The 15,463-nt window shown below is 52.1% G+C and overlaps 14 non-coding genes across 14 annotated transcripts; all 14 read right to left on the reverse strand.

The window, feature by feature from the left end:
- Nucleotides 1–799: 799 nt before the first annotated feature.
- LOC124799886 lies at nucleotides 800–918 on the reverse strand. The gene has a single exon (XR_007017099.1). It is a non-coding gene; the product is annotated as a 5S ribosomal RNA (ribosomal RNA).
- A 980-nt stretch (nucleotides 919–1,898) lies between these two features.
- LOC124799898 lies at nucleotides 1,899–2,017 on the reverse strand. Its single transcript, XR_007017100.1, has one exon. It is a non-coding gene; the product is annotated as a 5S ribosomal RNA (ribosomal RNA).
- Nucleotides 2,018–2,997: 980 nt separating this feature from the next.
- LOC124799910 lies at nucleotides 2,998–3,116 on the reverse strand. The gene has a single exon (XR_007017101.1). It is a non-coding gene; the product is annotated as a 5S ribosomal RNA (ribosomal RNA).
- A 980-nt stretch (nucleotides 3,117–4,096) lies between these two features.
- Nucleotides 4,097–4,216, reverse strand: LOC124799369. The gene has a single exon (XR_007017027.1). It is a non-coding gene; the product is annotated as a 5S ribosomal RNA (ribosomal RNA).
- Nucleotides 4,217–5,196: 980 nt separating this feature from the next.
- On the reverse strand, nucleotides 5,197–5,315 carry LOC124799922. Its single transcript, XR_007017102.1, has one exon. It is a non-coding gene; the product is annotated as a 5S ribosomal RNA (ribosomal RNA).
- A 982-nt stretch (nucleotides 5,316–6,297) lies between these two features.
- On the reverse strand, nucleotides 6,298–6,416 carry LOC124799934. Its single transcript, XR_007017103.1, has one exon. It is a non-coding gene; the product is annotated as a 5S ribosomal RNA (ribosomal RNA).
- A 984-nt stretch (nucleotides 6,417–7,400) lies between these two features.
- On the reverse strand, nucleotides 7,401–7,519 carry LOC124799333. Its single transcript, XR_007017017.1, has one exon. It is a non-coding gene; the product is annotated as a 5S ribosomal RNA (ribosomal RNA).
- A 978-nt stretch (nucleotides 7,520–8,497) lies between these two features.
- LOC124799344 lies at nucleotides 8,498–8,616 on the reverse strand. Its single transcript, XR_007017018.1, has one exon. It is a non-coding gene; the product is annotated as a 5S ribosomal RNA (ribosomal RNA).
- Nucleotides 8,617–9,599: 983 nt separating this feature from the next.
- Nucleotides 9,600–9,718, reverse strand: LOC124799356. Its single transcript, XR_007017019.1, has one exon. It is a non-coding gene; the product is annotated as a 5S ribosomal RNA (ribosomal RNA).
- Nucleotides 9,719–10,699: 981 nt separating this feature from the next.
- Nucleotides 10,700–10,818, reverse strand: LOC124799367. Its single transcript, XR_007017025.1, has one exon. It is a non-coding gene; the product is annotated as a 5S ribosomal RNA (ribosomal RNA).
- Nucleotides 10,819–11,801: 983 nt separating this feature from the next.
- On the reverse strand, nucleotides 11,802–11,920 carry LOC124799361. Its single transcript, XR_007017020.1, has one exon. It is a non-coding gene; the product is annotated as a 5S ribosomal RNA (ribosomal RNA).
- A 985-nt stretch (nucleotides 11,921–12,905) lies between these two features.
- Nucleotides 12,906–13,024, reverse strand: LOC124799363. The gene has a single exon (XR_007017021.1). It is a non-coding gene; the product is annotated as a 5S ribosomal RNA (ribosomal RNA).
- Nucleotides 13,025–14,004: 980 nt separating this feature from the next.
- LOC124799365 lies at nucleotides 14,005–14,123 on the reverse strand. The gene has a single exon (XR_007017023.1). It is a non-coding gene; the product is annotated as a 5S ribosomal RNA (ribosomal RNA).
- A 982-nt stretch (nucleotides 14,124–15,105) lies between these two features.
- LOC124799366 lies at nucleotides 15,106–15,224 on the reverse strand. Its single transcript, XR_007017024.1, has one exon. It is a non-coding gene; the product is annotated as a 5S ribosomal RNA (ribosomal RNA).
- Nucleotides 15,225–15,463: the final 239 nt, after the last annotated feature.

Here is a 15,463-nt window from a genome sequence, read left to right on the forward strand (position 1 = left end):
CGCCGCGTGTGTGAGACGCATTGCTGCTCGTTGCACCTCCTGTCATTCGCTGGGCGCGTGCAGCCTTCGACACTAGCGGAGGACGCATCTTGTCCCTGGTGTCCAGCGGAGGGCCTGTGCGGGGTGTGGCAGTGTCGTGCTGCAGGGCGCCGCTGGTAGCGATATGGGCTTCCTCGCCTCGCCTCACACCAGGTGTCTGCGTAGTTCGCAGTGCATTCGCACCATTCCTATCCCTGTCCCCGTCCCGACTTGTCCCGACTTTGCTCGACTGCCGCTCGCTGCCGCTCGGGTCGTGGTCCATATGACGGCGCAAGCACGACAAACGTCTGCGGGACTAGACGACGCTACTAAAGAATAAATTTATGATTACAAATCAAATTTGGAACTGTACAGTGCTGCCCAACAATGGCGCTGACGCATTTCGGGGCTCACCTGCAGATTCGTGCTGTTTCGTCGTTTTCAAAGACTTCCCGGCAAACTTCGTTAGCACATTCTCCCTCAAACTGAGTTAATTACCGCATTATCGTACCGTTGCATTAGTTTAAAATGCTTAAGAAAGCATCTTTGTCACAACAGAAAGGTAGTATGAGAAGACTGCTGGCAGGGTGGCGACTTAAAAAGGGAAAAATGCATGGGAGCCAACAGTACCATTTTTTATTGGTTCATTTTTTTTTTTTTTTTGTTTTCGTACCATCACAGTAGTTTAAAATGCTTGAGGAAACGTATTTGTCACAACAGAAGTGAAAAGAGGGCTGGCAGGAGTAGCGACACAAAAAGGAAGAAAAAAAAAAAGAAGGAGAGCCAACAGCACCCGGGTTTCCCAGGCGGTCACCCATCCAAGTACTAATCGGGCCAGATGATGCTTAACTTCGGTGATCGGACGAGAACCGGTGTATTCATCATTGTATGGCCGTTGGCACTCGTGTAATGTAGGAGCACGGCAGAATTCGCGTTCGGCTTCTCTCCCAACACACAAAATGTTAGTTTTCCGCCGCATTTGACGAAAGCACTTCCTTCTGCAACAGCCAGTTCCTCGAGGACGGCGCGGAGGGCGCGCCCGGCGTCCCAGCAGAGCGACGGCGGAATTAGCGGGCGCACCGCCGCGTGTGTGAGACGCATTGCTGCTCGTTGCACCTCCTGTCATTCGCTGGGCGCGTGCAGCCTTCGACACTAGCGGAGGACGCATCTTGTCCCTGGTGTCCAGCGGAGGGCCTGTGCGGGGTGTGGCAGTGTCGTGCTGCAGGGCGCCGCTGGTAGCGATATGGGCTTCCTCGCCTCGCCTCACACCAGGTGTCTGCGTAGTTCGCAGTGCATTCGCACCATTCCTATCCCTGTCCCCGTCCCGACTTGTCCCGACTTTGCTCGACTGCCGCTCGCTGCCGCTCGGGTCGTGGTCCATATGACGGCGCAAGCACGACAAACGTCTGCGGGACTAGACGACGCTACTAAAGAATAAATTTATGATTACAAATCAAATTTGGAACTGTACAGTGCTGCCCAACAATGGCGCTGACGCATTTCGGGGCTCACCTGCAGATTCGTGCTGTTTCGTCGTTTTCAAAGACTTCCCGGCAAACTTCGTTAGCACATTCTCCCTCAAACTGAGTTAATTACCGCATTATCGTACCGTTGCATTAGTTTAAAATGCTTAAGAAAGCATCTTTGTCACAACAGAAAGGTAGTATGAGAAGACTGCTGGCAGGGTGGCGACTTAAAAAGGGAAAAATGCATGGGAGCCAACAGTACCATTTTTTATTGGTTCATTTTTTTTTTTTTTTTTGTTTTCGTACCATCACAGTAGTTTAAAATGCTTGAGGAAACGTATTTGTCACAACAGAAGTGAAAAGAGGGCTGGCAGGAGTAGCGACACAAAAAGGAAGAAAAAAAAAAAGAAGGAGAGCCAACAGCACCCGGGTTTCCCAGGCGGTCACCCATCCAAGTACTAATCGGGCCAGATGATGCTTAACTTCGGTGATCGGACGAGAACCGGTGTATTCATCATTGTATGGCCGTTGGCACTCGTGTAATGTAGGAGCACGGCAGAATTCGCGTTCGGCTTCTCTCCCAACACACAAAATGTTAGTTTTCCGCCGCATTTGACGAAAGCACTTCCTTCTGCAACAGCCAGTTCCTCGAGGACGGCGCGGAGGGCGCGCCCGGCGTCCCAGCAGAGCGACGGCGGAATTAGCGGGCGCACCGCCGCGTGTGTGAGACGCATTGCTGCTCGTTGCACCTCCTGTCATTCGCTGGGCGCGTGCAGCCTTCGACACTAGCGGAGGACGCATCTTGTCCCTGGTGTCCAGCGGAGGGCCTGTGCGGGGTGTGGCAGTGTCGTGCTGCAGGGCGCCGCTGGTAGCGATATGGGCTTCCTCGCCTCGCCTCACACCAGGTGTCTGCGTAGTTCGCAGTGCATTCGCACCATTCCTATCCCTGTCCCCGTCCCGACTTGTCCCGACTTTGCTCGACTGCCGCTCGCTGCCGCTCGGGTCGTGGTCCATATGACGGCGCAAGCACGACAAACGTCTGCGGGACTAGACGACGCTACTAAAGAATAAATTTATGATTACAAATCAAATTTGGAACTGTACAGTGCTGCCCAACAATGGCGCTGACGCATTTCGGGGCTCACCTGCAGATTCGTGCTGTTTCGTCGTTTTCAAAGACTTCCCGGCAAACTTCGTTAGCACATTCTCCCTCAAACTGAGTTAATTACCGCATTATCGTACCGTTGCATTAGTTTAAAATGCTTAAGAAAGCATCTTTGTCACAACAGAAAGGTAGTATGAGAAGACTGCTGGCAGGGTGGCGACTTAAAAAGGGAAAAATGCATGGGAGCCAACAGTACCATTTTTTATTGGTTCATTTTTTTTTTTTTTTTTGTTTTCGTACCATCACAGTAGTTTAAAATGCTTGAGGAAACGTATTTGTCACAACAGAAGTGAAAAGAGGGCTGGCAGGAGTAGCGACACAAAAAGGAAGAAAAAAAAAAAGAAGGAGAGCCAACAGCACCCGGGTTTCCCAGGCGGTCACCCATCCAAGTACTAATCGGGCCAGATGATGCTTAACTTCGGTGATCGGACGAGAACCGGTGTATTCATCATTGTATGGCCGTTGGCACTCGTGTAATGTAGGAGCACGGCAGAATTCGCGTTCGGCTTCTCTCCCAACACACAAATGTTAGTTTTCCGCCGCATTTGACGAAAGCACTTCCTTCTGCAACAGCCAGTTCCTCGAGGACGGCGCGGAGGGCGCGCCCGGCGTCCCAGCAGAGCGACGGCGGAATTAGCGGGCGCACCGCCGCGTGTGTTGAGACGCATTGCTGCTCGTTGCACCTCCTGTCATTCGCTGGGCGCGTGCAGCCTTCGACACTAGCGGAGGACGCATCTTGTCCCTGGTGTCCAGCGGAGGGCCTGTGCGGGGTGTGGCAGTGTCGTGCTGCAGGGCGCCGCTGGTAGCGATATGGGCTTCCTCGCCTCGCCTCACACCAGGTGTCTGCGTAGTTCGCAGTGCATTCGCACCATTCCTATCCCTGTCCCCGTCCCGACTTGTCCCGACTTTGCTCGACTGCCGCTCGCTGCCGCTCGGGTCGTGGTCCCATATGACGGCGCAAGCACGACAAACGTCTGCGGGACTAGACGACGCTACTAAAGAATAAATTTATGATTACAAATCAAATTTGGAACTGTACAGTGCTGCCCAACAATGGCGCTGACGCATTTCGGGGCTCACCTGCAGATTCGTGCTGTTTCGTCGTTTTCAAAGACTTCCCGGCAAACTTCGTTAGCACATTCTCCCTCAAACTGAGTTAATTACCGCATTATCGTACCGTTGCATTAGTTTAAAATGCTTAAGAAAGCATCTTTGTCACAACAGAAAGGTAGTATGAGAAGACTGCTGGCAGGGTGGCGACTTAAAAAGGGAAAAATGCATGGGAGCCAACAGTACCATTTTTTATTGGTTCATTTTTTTTTTTTTTTTGTTTTCGTACCATCACAGTAGTTTAAAATGCTTGAGGAAACGTATTTGTCACAACAGAAGTGAAAAGAGGGCTGGCAGGAGTAGCGACACAAAAAGGAAGAAAAAAAAAAAGAAGGAGAGCCAACAGCACCCGGGTTTCCCAGGCGGTCACCCATCCAAGTACTAATCGGGCCAGATGATGCTTAACTTCGGTGATCGGACGAGAAACCGGTGTATTCATCATTGTATGGCCGTTGGCACTCGTGTAATGTAGGAGCACGGCAGAATTCGCGTTCGGCTTCTCTCCCAACACACAAAATGTTAGTTTTCCGCCGCATTTGACGAAAGCACTTCCTTCTGCAACAGCCAGTTCCTCGAGGACGGCGCGGAGGGCGCGCCCGGCGTCCCAGCAGAGCGACGGCGGAATTAGCGGGCGCACCGCCGCGTGTGTGAGACGCATTGCTGCTCGTTGCACCTCCTGTCATTCGCTGGGCGCGTGCAGCCTTCGACACTAGCGGAGGACGCATCTTGTCCCTGGTGTCCAGCGGAGGGCCTGTGCGGGGTGTGGCAGTGTCGTGCTGCAGGGCGCCGCTGGTAGCGATATGGGCTTCCTCGCCTCGCCTCACACCAGGTGTCTGCGTAGTTCGCAGTGCATTCGCACCATTCCTATCCCTGTCCCCGTCCCGACTTGTCCCGACTTTGCTCGACTGCCGCTCGCTGCCGCTCGGGTCGTGGTCCATATGACGGCGCAAGCACGACAAACGTCTGCGGGACTAGACGACGCTACTAAAGAATAAATTTATGATTACAAATCAAATTTGGAACTGTACAGTGCTGCCCAACAATGGCGCTGACGCATTTCGGGGCTCACCTGCAGATTCGTGCTGTTTCGTCGTTTTCAAAGACTTCCCGGCAAACTTCGTTAGCACATTCTCCCTCAAACTGAGTTAATTACCGCATTATCGTACCGTTGCATTAGTTTAAAATGCTTAAGAAAGCATCTTTGTCACAACAGAAAGGTAGTATGAGAAGACTGCTGGCAGGGTGGCGACTTAAAAAGGGAAAAAATGCATGGGAGCCAACAGTACCATTTTTTATTGGTTCATTTTTTTTTTTTTTTTGTTTTCGTACCATCACAGTAGTTTAAAATGCTTGAGGAAACGTATTTGTCACAACAGAAGTGAAAAGAGGGCTGGCAGGAGTAGCGACACAAAAAGGAAGAAAAAAAAAAAGAAGGAGAGCCAACAGCACCCGGGTTTCCCAGGCGGTCACCCATCCAAGTACTAATCGGGCCAGATGATGCTTAACTTCGGTGATCGGACGAGAACCGGTGTATTCATCATTGTATGGCCGTTGGCACTCGTGTAATGTAGGAGCACGGCAGAATTCGCGTTCGGCTTCTCTCCCAACACACAAAATGTTAGTTTTCCGCCGCATTTGACGAAAGCACTTCCTTCTGCAACAGCCAGTTCCTCGAGGACGGCGCGGAGGGCGCGCCCGGCGTCCCAGCAGAGCGACGGCGGAATTAGCGGGCGCACCGCCGCGTGTGTGAGACGCATTGCTGCTCGTTGCACCTCCTGTCATTCGCTGGGCGCGTGCAGCCTTCGACACTAGCGGAGGGACGCATCTTGTCCCTGGTGTCCAGCGGAGGGCCTGTGCGGGGTGTGGCAGTGTCGTGCTGCAGGGCGCCGCTGGTAGCGATATGGGCTTCCTCGCCTCGCCTCACACCAGGTGTCTGCGTAGTTCGCAGTGCATTCGCACCATTCCTATCCCTGTCCCCGTCCCGACTTGTCCCGACTTTGCTCGACTGCCGCTCGCTGCCGCTCGGGTCGTGGTCCATATGACGGCGCAAGCACGACAAACGTCTGCGGGACTAGACGACGCTACTAAAGAATAAATTTATGATTACAAATCAAATTTGGAACTGTACAGTGCTGCCCAACAATGGCGCTGACGCATTTCGGGGCTCACCTGCAGATTCGTGCTGTTTCGTCGTTTTCAAAGACTTCCCGGCAAACTTCGTTAGCACATTCTCCCTCAAACTGAGTTAATTACCGCATTATCGTACCGTTGCATTAGTTTTAAAATGCTTAAGAAAGCATCTTTGTCACAACAGAAAGGTAGTATGAGAAGACTGCTGGCAGGGTGGCGACTTAAAAAGGGAAAAATGCATGGGAGCCAACAGTACCATTTTTTATTGGTTCATTTTTTTTTTTTTTTTTGTTTTCGTACCATCACAGTAGTTTAAAATGCTTGAGGAAACGTATTTGTCACAACAGAAGTGAAAAGAGGGCTGGCAGGAGTAGCGACACAAAAAGGAAGAAAAAAAAAAAGAAGGAGAGCCAACAGCACCCGGGTTTCCCAGGCGGTCACCCATCCAAGTACTAATCGGGCCAGATGATGCTTAACTTCGGTGATCGGACGAGAACCGGTGTATTCATCATTGTATGGCCGTTGGCACTCGTGTAATGTAGGAGCACGGCAGAATTCGCGTTCGGCTTCTCTCCCAACACACAAAATGTTAGTTTTCCGCCGCATTTGACGAAAGCACTTCCTTCTGCAACAGCCAGTTCCTCGAGGACGGCGCGGAGGGCGCGCCCGGCGTCCCAGCAGAGCGACGGCGGAATTAGCGGGCGCACCGCCGCGTGTGTGAGGACGCATTGCTGCTCGTTGCACCTCCTGTCATTCGCTGGGCGCGTGCAGCCTTCGACACTAGCGGAGGACGCATCTTGTCCCTGGTGTCCAGCGGAGGGCCTGTGCGGGGTGTGGCAGTGTCGTGCTGCAGGGCGCCGCTGGTAGCGATATGGGCTTCCTCGCCTCGCCTCACACCAGGTGTCTGCGTAGTTCGCAGTGCATTCGCACCATTCCTATCCCTGTCCCCGTCCCGACTTGTCCCCGACTTTGCTCGACTGCCGCTCGCTGCCGCTCGGGTCGTGGTCCATATGACGGCGCAAGCACGACAAACGTCTGCGGGACTAGACGACGCTACTAAAGAATAAATTTATGATTACAAATCAAATTTGGAACTGTACAGTGCTGCCCAACAATGGCGCTGACGCATTTCGGGGCTCACCTGCAGATTCGTGCTGTTTCGTCGTTTTCAAAGACTTCCCGGCAAACTTCGTTAGCACATTCTCCCTCAAACTGAGTTAATTACCGCATTATCGTACCGTTGCATTAGTTTAAAATGCTTAAGAAAGCATCTTTGTCACAACAGAAAGGTAGTATGAGAAGACTGCTGGCAGGGTGGCGACTTAAAAAGGGGAAAAATGCATGGGAGCCAACAGTACCATTTTTTATTGGTTCATTTTTTTTTTTTTTTTTTGTTTTCGTACCATCACAGTAGTTTAAAATGCTTGAGGAAACGTATTTGTCACAACAGAAGTGAAAGAGGGCTGGCAGGAGTAGCGACACAAAAAGGAAGAAAAAAAAAAAAGAAGGAGAGCCAACAGCACCCGGGTTTCCCAGGCGGTCACCCATCCAAGTACTAATCGGGCCAGATGATGCTTAACTTCGGTGATCGGACGAGAACCGGTGTATTCATCATTGTATGGCCGTTGGCACTCGTGTAATGTAGGAGCACGGCAGAATTCGCGTTCGGCTTCTCTCCCAACACACAAAATGTTAGTTTTCCGCCGCATTTGACGAAAGCACTTCCTTCTGCAACAGCCAGTTCCTCGAGGACGGCGGCGGAGGGCGCGCCCGGCGTCCCAGCAGAGCGACGGCGGAATTAGCGGGCGCACCGCCGCGTGTGTGAGACGCATTGCTGCTCGTTGCACCTCCTGTCATTCGCTGGGCGCGTGCAGCCTTCGACACTAGCGGAGGACGCATCTTGTCCCTGGTGTCAGCGGAGGGCCTGTGCGGGGTGTGGCAGTGTCGTGCTGCAGGGCGCCGCTGGTAGCGATATGGGCTTCCTCGCCTCGCCTCACACCAGGTGTCTGCGTAGTTCGCAGTGCATTCGCACCATTCCTATCCCTGTCCCCGTCCCGACTTGTCCCGACTTTGCTCGACTGCCGCTCGCTGCCGCTCGGGTCGTGGTCCATATGACGGCGCAAGCACGACAAACGTCTGCGGGACTAGACGACGCTACTAAAGAATAAATTTATGATTACAAATCAAATTTGGAACTGTACAGTGCTGCCCAACAATGGCGCTGACGCATTTCGGGGCTCACCTGCAGATTCGTGCTGTTTCGTCGTTTTCAAAGACTTCCCGGCAAACTTCGTTAGCACATTCTCCCTCAAACTGAGTTAATTACCGCATTATCGTACCGTTGCATTAGTTTAAAATGCTTAAGAAAGCATCTTTGTCACAACAGAAAGGTAGTATGAGAAGACTGCTGGCAGGGTGGCGACTTAAAAAGGGAAAAATGCATGGGAGCCAACAGTACCATTTTTTATTGGTTCATTTTTTTTTTTTTTTGTTTTCGTACCATCACAGTAGTTTAAAATGCTTGAGGAAACGTATTTGTCACAACAGAAGTGAAAAGAGGGCTGGCAGGAGTAGCGACACAAAAAGGAAGAAAAAAAAAAAGAAGGAGAGCCAACAGCACCCGGGTTTCCCAGGCGGTCACCCATCCAAGTACTAATCGGGCCAGATGATGCTTAACTTCGGTGATCGGACGAGAACCGGTGTATTCATCATTGTATGGCCGTTGGCACTCGTGTAATGTAGGAGCACGGCAGAATTCGCGTTCGGCTTCTCTCCCAACACACAAAATGTTAGTTTTCCGCCGCATTTGACGAAAGCACTTCCTTCTGCAACAGCCAGTTCCTCGAGGACGGCGCGGAGGGCGCGCCCGGGCGTCCCAGCAGAGCGACGGCGGAATTAGCGGGCGCCACCGCCGCGTGTGTGAGACGCATTGCTGCTCGTTGCACCTCCTGTCATTCGCTGGGCGCGTGCAGCCTTCGACACTAGCGGAGGACGCATCTTGTCCCTGGTGTCCAGCGGAGGGCCTGTGCGGGGTGTGGCAGTGTCGTGCTGCAGGGCGCCGCTGGTAGCGATATGGGCTTCCTCGCCTCGCCTCACACCAGGTGTCTGCGTAGTTCGCAGTGCATTCGCACCATTCCTATCCCTGTCCCCGTCCCGACTTGTCCCGACTTTGCTCGACTGCCGCTCGCTGCCGCTCGGGTCGTGGTCCATATGACGGCGCAAGCACGACAAACGTCTGCGGGACTAGACGACGCTACTAAAGAATAAATTTATGATTACAAAATCAAATTTGGAACTGTACAGTGCTGCCCAACAATGGCGCTGACGCATTTCGGGGCTCACCTGCAGATTCGTGCTGTTTCGTCGTTTTCAAAGACTTCCCGGCAAACTTCGTTAGCACATTCTCCCTCAAACTGAGTTAATTACCGCATTATCGTACCGTTGCATTAGTTTAAAATGCTTAAGAAAGCATCTTTGTCACAACAGAAAGGTAGTATGAGAAGACTGCTGGCAGGGTGGCGACTTAAAAAGGGAAAAATGCATGGGAGCCAACAGTACCATTTTTTATTGGTTCATTTTTTTTTTTTTTTTTGTTTTCGTACCATCACAGTAGTTTAAAATGCTTGAGGAAACGTATTTGTCACAACAGAAGTGAAAAGAGGGCTGGCAGGAGTAGCGACACAAAAAGGAAGAAAAAAAAAAAGAAGGAGAGCCAACAGCACCCGGGTTTCCCAGGCGGTCACCCATCCAAGTACTAATCGGGCCAGATGATGCTTAACTTCGGTGATCGGACGAGAACCGGTGTATTCATCATTGTATGGCCGTTGGCACTCGTGTAATGTAGGAGCACGGCAGAATTCGCGTTTCGGCTTCTCTCCCAACACACAAAATGTTAGTTTTCCGCCGCATTTGACGAAAGCACTTCCTTCTGCAACAGCCCAGTTCCTCGAGGACGGCGCGGAGGGCGCGCCCGGCGTCCCAGCAGAGCGACGGCGGAATTAGCGGGCGCACCGCCGCGTGTGTGAGACGCATTGCTGCTCGTTGCACCTCCTGTCATTCGCTGGGCGCGTGCAGCCCTTCGACACTAGCGGAGGACGCATCTTGTCCTGGTGTCCAGCGGAGGGGCCTGTGCGGGGTGTGGCAGTGTCGTGCTGCAGGGCGCCGCTGGTAGCGATATGGGCTTCCTCGCCTCGCCTCACACCAGGTGTCTGCGTAGTTCGCAGTGCATTCGCACCATTCCTATCCCTGTCCCCGTCCCGACTTGTCCCGACTTTGCTCGACTGCCGCTCGCTGCCGCTCGGGTCGTGGTCCATATGACGGCGCAAGCACGACAAACGTCTGCGGGACTAGACGACGCTACTAAAGAATAAATTTATGATTACAAATCAAATTTGGAACTGTACAGTGCTGCCCAACAATGGCGCTGACGCATTTCGGGGCTCACCTGCAGATTCGTGCTGTTTCGTCGTTTTCAAAGACTTCCCGGCAAACTTCGTTAGCACATTCTCCCTCAAACTGAGTTAATTACCGCATTATCGTACCGTTGCATTAGTTTAAAATGCTTAAGAAAGCATCTTTGTCACAACAGAAAGGTAGTATGAGAAGACTGCTGGCAGGGTGGCGACTTAAAAAGGGAAAAATGCATGGGAGCCAACAGTACCATTTTTTATTGGTTCATTTTTTTTTTTTTTTGTTTTCGTACCATCACAGTAGTTTAAAATGCTTGAGGAAACGTATTTGTCACAACAGAAGTGAAAAGAGGGCTGGCAGGAGTAGCGACACAAAAAGGAAGAAAAAAAAAAAGAAGGAGAGCCAACAGCACCCGGGTTTCCCAGGCGGTCACCCATCCATGTACTAATCGGGCCAGATGATGCTTAACTTCGGTGATCGGACGAGAACCGGTGTATTCATCATTGTATGGCCGTTGGCACTCGTGTAATGTAGGAGCACGGCAGAATTCGCGTTCGGCTTCTCTCCAAACACACAAAATGTTAGTTTTCCGCCGCATTTGACGAAAGCACTTCCTTCTGCAACAGCCAGTTCCTCGAGGACGGCGCGGAGGGCGCGCCCGGCGTCCCAGCAGAGCGACGGCGGAATTAGCGGGCGCACCGCCGCGTGTGTGAGACGCATTGCTGCTCGTTGCACCTCCTGTCATTCGCTGGGCGCGTGCAGCCTTCGACACTAGCGGAGGACGCATCTTGTCCCTGGTGTCCAGCGGAGGGCCTGTGCGGGGTGTGGGCAGTGTCGTGCTGCAGGGCGCCGCTGGTAGCGATATGGGCTTCCTCGCCTCGCCTCACACCAGGTGTCTGCGTAGTTCGCAGTGCATTCGCACCATTCCTATCCCTGTCCCCCGTCCCGACTTGTCCCGACTTTGCTCGACTGCCGCTCGCTGCCGCTCGGGTCGTGGTCCATATGACGGCGCAAGCACGACAAACGTCTGCGGGACTAGACGACGCTACTAAAGAATAAATTTATGATTACAATCAAATTTGGAACTGTACAGTGCTGCCCAACAATGGCGCTGACGCATTTCGGGGCTCACCTGCAGATTCGTGCTGTTTCGTCGTTTTCAAAGACTTCCGGCAAACTTCGTTAGCACATTCTCCCTCAAACTGAGTTAATTACCGCATTATCGTACCGTTGCATTAGTTTAAAATGCTTAAGAAAGCATCTTTGTCACAACAGAAAGGTAGTATGAGAAGACTGCTGGCAGGGTGGCGACTTAAAAAGGGAAAAATGCATGGGAGCCAACAGTACCATTTTTTATTGGTTCATTTTTTTTTTTTTTTTTTGTTTTCGTACCATCACAGTAGTTTAAAATGCTTGAGGAAACGTATTTGTCACAACAGAAGTGAAAAGAGGGCTGGCAGGAGGTAGCGACACAAAAAGGAAGAAAAAAAAAAAAGAAGGAGAGCCAACAGCACCCGGGTTTCCCAGGCGGTCACCCATCCAAGTACTAATCGGGCCAGATGATGCTTAACTTCGGTGATCGGACGAGAACCGGTGTATTCATCATTGTATGGCCGTTGGCACTCGTGTAATGTAGGAGCACGGCAGAATTCGCGTTCGGCTTCTCTCCCAACACACAAAATGTTAGTTTTCCGCCGCATTTGACGAAAGCACTTCCTTCTGCAACAGCCAGTTCCTCGAGGACGGCGCGGAGGGGCGCGCCCGGCGTCCCAGCAGAGCGACGGCGGAATTAGCGGGCGCACCGCCGCGTGTGTGAGACGCATTGCTGCTCGTTGCACCTCCTGTCATTCGCTGGGCGCGTGCAGCCTTCGACACTAGCGGAGGACGCATCTTGTCCCTGGTGTCCAGCGGAGGGGCCTGTGCGGGGGTGTGGCAGTGTCGTGCTGCAGGGCGCCGCTGGTAGCGATATGGGCTTCCTCGCCTCGCCTCACACCAGGTGTCTGCGTAGTTCGCAGTGCATTCGCACCATTCCTATCCCTGTCCCCGTCCCGACTTGTCCCGACTTTGCTCGACTGCCGCTCGCTGCCGCTCGGGTCGTGGTCCATATGACGGCGCAAGCACGACAAACGTCTGCGGGACTAGACGACGCTACTAAAGAATAAATTTATGATTACAAATCAAATTTGGAACTGTACAGTGCTGCCCAACAATGGCGCTGACGCATTTCGGGGCTCACCTGCAGATTCGTGGCTGTTTCGTCGTTTTCAAAGACTTCCCGGCAAACTTCGTTAGCACATTCTCCCTCAAACTGAGTTAATTACCGCATTATCGTACCGTTGCATTAGTTTAAAATGCTTAAGAAAGCATCTTTGTCACAACAGAAAGGTAGTATGAGAAGAACTGCTGGCAGGGTGGCGACTTAAAAAGGGAAAAATGCATGGGAGCCAACAGTACCATTTTTTATTGGTTCATTTTTTTTTTTTTTTTTGTTTTCGTACCATCACAGTAGTTTAAAATGCTTGAGGAAACGTATTTGTCACAACAGAAGTGAAAAGAGGGCTGGCAGGAGTAGCGACACAAAAAGGAAGAAAAAAAAAAAGAAGGAGAGCCAACAGCACCCGGGTTTCCCAGGCGGTCACCCATCCAAGTACTAATCGGGCCAGATGATGCTTAACTTCGGTGATCGGACGAGAACCGGTGTATTCATCATTGTATGGCCGTTGGCACTCGTGTAATGTAGGAGCACGGCAGAATTCGCGTTCGGCTTCTCTCCCAACACACAAAATGTTAGTTTTCCGCCGCATTTGACGAAAGCACTTCCTTCTGCAACAGCCAGTTCCTCGAGGACGGCGCGGAGGGCGCGCCCGGCGTCCCAGCAGAGCGACGGCGGAATTAGCGGGCGCACCGCCGCGTGTGTGAGGACGCATTGCTGCTCGTTGCACCTCCTGTCATTCGCTGGGCGCGTGCAGCCTTCGACACTAGCGGAGGACGCATCTTGTCCCTGGTGTCCAGCGGAGGGCCTGTGCGGGGTGTGGCAGTGTCGTGCTGCAGGGCGCCGCTGGTAGCGATATGGGCTTCCTCGCCTCGCCTCACACCAGGTGTCTGCGTAGTTCGCAGTGCATTCGCACCATTCCTATCCCTGTCCCCGTCCCGACTTGTCCGACTTTGCTCGACTGCCGCTCGCTGCCGCTCGGGTCGTGGTCCATATGACGGCGCAAGCACGACAAACGTCTGCGGGACTAGACGACGCTACTAAAGAATAAATTTATGATTACAAATCAAATTTGGAACTGTACAGTGCTGCCCAACAATGGCGCTGACGCATTTCGGGGCTCACCTGCAGATTCGTGCTGTTTCGTCGTTTTCAAAGACTTCCCGGCAAACTTCGTTAGCACATTCTCCCTCAAACTGAGTTAATTACCGCATTATCGTACCGTTGCATTAGTTTAAAATGCTTAAGAAAGCATCTTTGTCACAACAGAAAGGTAGTATGAGAAGACTGCTGGCAGGGTGGCGACTTAAAAAGGGAAAAATGCATGGGAGCCAACAGTACCATTTTTTATTGGTTCATTTTTTTTTTTTTTTTGTTTTCGTACCATCACAGTAGTTTAAAATGCTTGAGGAAACGTTATTTGTCACAACAGAAGTGAAAAGAGGGCTGGCAGGAGTAGCGACACAAAAAGGAAGAAAAAAAAAAAGAAGGAGAGCCAACAGCACCCGGGTTTCCCAGGCGGTCACCCATCCAAGTACTAATCGGGCCAGATGATGCTTAACTTCGGTGATCGGACGAGAACCGGTGTATTCATCATTGTATGGCCGTTGGCACTCGTGTAATGTAGGAGCACGGCAGAATTCGCGTTCGGCTTCTCTCCCAACACACAAAATGTTAGTTTTCCGCCGCATTTGACGAAAGCACTTCCTTCTGCAACAGCCAGTTCCTCGAGGACGGCGCGGAGGGCGCGCCCGGCGTCCCAGCAGAGCGACGGCGGAATTAGCGGGCGCACCGCCGCGTGTGTGAGACGCATTGCTGCTCGTTGCACCTCCTGTCATTCGCTGGGCGCGTGCAGCCTTCGACACTAGCGGAGGACGCATCTTGTCCCTGGTGTCCAGCGGAGGGCCTGTGCGGGGTGTGGCAGTGTCGTGCTGCAGGGCGCCGCTGGTAGCGATATGGGCTTCCTCGCCTCGCCTCACACCAGGTGTCTGCGTAGTTCGCAGTGCATTCGCACCATTCCTATCCCTGTCCCCGTCCCGACTTGTCCCGACTTTGCTCGACTGCCGCTCGCTGCCGCTCGGGTCGTGGTCCATATGACGGCGCAAGCACGACAAACGTCTGCGGGACTAGACGACGCTACTAAAGAATAAATTTATGATTACAAATCAAATTTGGAACTGTACAGTGCTGCCCAACAATGGCGCTGACGCATTTCGGGGCTCACCTGCAGATTCGTGCTGTTTCGTCGTTTTCAAAGACTTCCCGGCAAACTTCGTTAGCACATTCTCCCTCAAACTGAGTTAATTACCGCATTATCGTACCGTTGCATTAGTTTAAAATGCTTAAGAAAGCATCTTTGTCACAACAGAAAGGTAGTATGAGAAGACTGCTGGCAGGGTGGCGACTTAAAAAGGGAAAAATGCATGGGAGCCAACAGTACCATTTTTTATTGGTTCATTTTTTTTTTTTTTTTTGTTTTCGTACCATCACAGTAGTTTAAAATGCTTGAGGAAACGTATTTGTCACAACAGAAGTGAAAAGAGGGCTGGCAGGAGTAGCGACACAAAAAAGGAAGAAAAAAAAAAAAGAAGGAGAGCCAACAGCACCCGGGTTTCCCAGGCGGTCACCCATCCAAGTACTAATCGGGCCAGATGATGCTTAACTTCGGTGATCGGACGAGAACCGGTGTATTCATCATTGTATGGCCGTTGGCACTCGTGTAATGTAGGAGCACGGCAGAATTCGCGTTCGGCTTCTCTCCCAACACACAAAATGTTAGTTTTCCGCCGCATTTGACGAAAGCACTTCCTTCTGCAACAGCCAGTTCCTCGAGGACGGCGCGGAGGGCGCGCCCGGCGTCCCAGCAGAGCGACGGCGGAATTAGCGGGCGCACCGCCGCGTGTGTGAGACGCATTGCTGCTCGTTGCACCTCCTGTCATTCGCTGGGCGCGT

Source organism: Schistocerca piceifrons, chromosome 5 (genome assembly GCF_021461385.2).
Source record: "Schistocerca piceifrons isolate TAMUIC-IGC-003096 chromosome 5, iqSchPice1.1, whole genome shotgun sequence".
Classification (NCBI taxonomy): domain Eukaryota; kingdom Metazoa; phylum Arthropoda; class Insecta; order Orthoptera; family Acrididae; genus Schistocerca; species Schistocerca piceifrons.